Source organism: Citrus sinensis, chromosome 8, assembly GCF_022201045.2.
Source record: "Citrus sinensis cultivar Valencia sweet orange chromosome 8, DVS_A1.0, whole genome shotgun sequence".
Taxonomy (NCBI): domain Eukaryota; kingdom Viridiplantae; phylum Streptophyta; class Magnoliopsida; order Sapindales; family Rutaceae; genus Citrus; species Citrus sinensis.
Window position 1 is genome coordinate 17556342 of NC_068563.1, and position 3953 is coordinate 17560294.

Below are 3953 nucleotides of genomic sequence, written 5' to 3' on the forward strand. Positions count from 1 at the left end.
ATTATGTAGTGTTGACTCCTCAAGCTATAAACCTTGGCATAGTTAGACCTGAAGTGCAAGCTGATAATTTGGAGGTTAAACTAGTGATGTTTTAGATGCTTCAAACAGTGGGATAATTCAATGGGCTGCCATCTAAAATTCTCATCTACACCTTAAAGTTGTTTTTAGAAGTAAGTAATGCTTTTAAGATTGCTGGAGCATCACATGAATCATTGAGACTCAGACTTTTCCCGTTTTCTTTAAGAGATCGAGCAAGAGCATGGTTGAATTTCTTACTACCTGACTCCATCACTATATGTAATGACTTGGCTGACAAATTTTTGATGAAATACTTCCCACCGACCAAAAATACAAAAGTGATGAACGAGATCACATCTTTGCATCAACTTAAAGATGAGAGTTTGTATGATGAATGAGAAAGATTTAAGGAGTTACTCAGGAGATGTCGTCATCATGGTATTCCTTCTTGCATACAGTTGAAAACATTTTATAATGTACTCAACCCAAGCACTAGTAATGGGGCCTTACTATCTAAGTCTTACAATAAGACTTATGAAATTTTGGAAACGATAGCCAACAATAACTATCAATGGCCATCAACCAGACAAGCTGCAGTAAGAGGAACAACAAGAGTCTATAATATAGACGCCTTAACAACAATGTCAATCCAAGTAACATTATTAACAAACATGGTGAAAACTATGACTACTGCTTTAGTAACTGTTAACAAAGTTGCTGAAGCATCCTGCGTTTATTGTGGAAATGAACACTTATTGACAATTGTCCTAGAAATCCAACCTCGATCAACTATGTGGGCAAATTCAACAGACAGAACCAGCACAATCCATAATCAAACATTTACAACCATGGATGAAGACAACACCTAAACTTTTCATAGACCAATTAGAACCAAAATGCTGCAGCATCTAGTAAACAAAACAGACCTGCTCAACCACCTGGATTTCACCAGCAAAATCAAGGGCAAAGAAACGCTAACAATGATCAACTCAGTTTTCTCGTAGATTTGCTTAAGGAATACATTGTGAAAATGAAGCAGGTGTTCAGAGCCAAGTTAAGAATCTTGGAGAATCAGATTGGATAGCTGGCTACAGTATTGAGTAACAGACTTCAGGGCAGTTTACCCAGCAATGCAGAGGATCCGAAAAGAGAAGGAAAAGAGCATTGTAAGGTGATTAACTTAAAATCTAGAAAAGATGTTCATATTCCTATAGGTGTACCAAAAAAAAGAAGTATAACCCACTCCAATCCAAGAAGAAACTCACGTTGAAGAGGAACCACAACAACCCAATTTTCAGCCCACTGATATGAACAACCAAGCTACGACATTAGCATAAAATAATGATCCATCAATTGTGGAAGAAGACATTGCAGTACCAGGCACATCAGTCCATAACATGACTAAAGAGAAGCAACCTGTGCAACATGCTGCAGCACAACAGCACCCACTACCCTTCTCACAAAGATTTCATAAGCAAAAGCAAGACAAGCAATTAAGCAAGTTTCTAGAAGTGTTGAAGCAGCTACATATCAACATTCCTTTTGTAGAAGCTCTCGAACAAATGCCAAATTATTAGAAGTTCTTGAAAGATATTTTTGTAAGGAAAATGAGGCTTGAAGAGTTTGAAACAATTACTCTAACACAAGAACGTAGCCATATGCTTCAGAACAAAATACCTCAGAAGTTGAAGGATCCAGAGAGCTTCACAAGTCCATGCTCTATTGGAACTAAATACAGTGGTAAGACACTTTATAATATGGGGGCTAGCATTAATCTTATACATTTATCGGTGTTTAAGCATTTGGGAGTTGGAGAAGTGAGGCCAACAATAATGACTTTACAATTAAATTATCTATCATTTAAAATGACAAATATTTAATTTGGCTTGAACTAAATTTTACTTTTAAAAAATTACTAGGAAGTCATATTAATTACAATTTTTTTGGAGGTAATTATTAATATTATTATTAGTTTAGCTGGAATTTTTTTTTTGCACCAAATATTCTTTTGAGTTTTGATGGGAATGAATTTTACATTATATTATATAGATAGAATTAGGTAATATATATTATATGATAAAAAGAAGTAAAGTTGGCCAACAAGCATAAACAATTATCATTAAGATTCAAGTAAGATCATGATGCATTCATCTCACCTTACAATGTATCAGTTAAAAGAATATAATTATGATCATTGATCATAACTTCTGAACCCAGCAATTAATCCAAAAGCACAAAAAAGTAGCAATTGATATAGTTCCTTGAATCAATCTAACTACCAATTAATCAACAACATCAATGCCTAGAATCATGTCTTGCAACTCAATCAACACTAGCAAATGATGTCCAGCAGCTCAGTGAACCCAGAAATCCAAGGAAAGATTAGCAAAACTTGCAAAAATAAAAAAAATGATAAGTACTTCTATGACTTAATACTCCTACAACTTAATTATATCACAACTTCAAAAACTCACTCATCATAATTTATGAAACTCAATCATTTCTAAGTCTTAACAAAAGTATGTAAAAGAATTAATAGAAAATAAAACGTTCATGAAACCTTGTGAAACTTGATCAATGCTATAAGTTAATAACTCATTGACACACCAGCATCCTTCCAAACTAAATTATGTAAAAAGTATACAAATTTTGAAACTAGTAACAAATGAAAGACCAGCAACTTGATTAAGTAAAAGGCTAAGCTATTTTATGATTAACCTTTATCTCTATTCAACTTTCAAATACAATTTTCAGTATATAGTGCTAAAGTGATAAGCTATTTTTCCAAAGAGCGTATAATGGCTTATCTCATTACTACGGAAAAATAAAATTAAAAAAAAGCTTTCACAAGAAAAATTCAATTAAGGTTTCTGCACTTTTTATCTCTTGTATTTTCAAACAAATGAAACCCACACCTGATTATAACTATAAGACCCACTCATCTCAATCAGCCCACTTGATGGGTACTTAACTCTTCACTTTTAATTAGATAAAAAAATTACAAAAAAATAATTTTATCTTAAATTTCAATCAAAACAAGACAAATAATAATTCACTTTACTTTCAAATCACTTACTTATTCACAAAAACTCCTAGAAATTCCATGATAAAAAATTTTCAAAAACGAGCTCAGGCTCCTTTAGTGATAAAGTATTGCAAAGAACCTCAAAAATAATAGTTTGAGCATACTAGTCTTTAGAATCTTGTGTAATATCAGCAAGAATTACTCTAGGAGGACATTAAGACTCGTTGCTAGTAGCATCAAGGACCTGAAATGAAAATATATGTGCTGAGTCAAATGTATACAAAATCCACATAGAAATTACTCAATCAAATGTAATTAAAAAAAGGGGAGGATAAAACTTAGAAAGGATAAAGCCATTGAAGTGTAAGTTTCAAAATTTGACATATACCAAAAGCAATAGCACCTCCTTGTAATTTTAAAAGTTTTAGATTGTCTAATTAATGATGTGTAGCATTATTTTAGATGCTGCTTTCAAGAGAAATATGAGCAAAACATTTTATAAAATTAATTAAAGTAAAACAAAATGTTCTTAAGTCTTTTTATTGAAGCAAATCAATCGAGCATTTAAATCATTTCCCCATTTGACACCCAAATATTTCTTGAGGTTTAAATATTTGCATTTATGAAGCAATGAAAGTTTGTAGATAACTACTAAAAAATCTAAAAAATATATATATAGATGGTTCAATATATCTAAATACTAATATTTGGTTAAAAAAATAGTTAGGTTCATAGGAAAGTTGCGTATCTTAATACTTTATTGAAATTAAAAAATAGATTTAAGAAACCATGCTCAATAATAAGCAAAATCATGTAATCATGCATATTTGTGAGGCAATTATAAATTAACAAATGAAAATCAACAACCATTGAAATGAATAGGGGACAAAAGAGTAATTTTGCCTAACCT

The 3953-nt window shown here is 31.7% G+C and overlaps 1 non-coding gene across 1 annotated transcript; it reads right to left on the bottom strand.

Annotated features, from left to right (window-relative positions):
* Positions 1-353: 353 nt before the first annotated feature.
* Positions 354-460, bottom strand: LOC112499466 (small nucleolar RNA R71). Its single transcript, XR_003067060.2, has one exon. It is a non-coding gene; the product is annotated as a small nucleolar RNA R71 (small nucleolar RNA).
* Between the last annotated feature and the right edge of the window lie 3493 nt (positions 461-3953).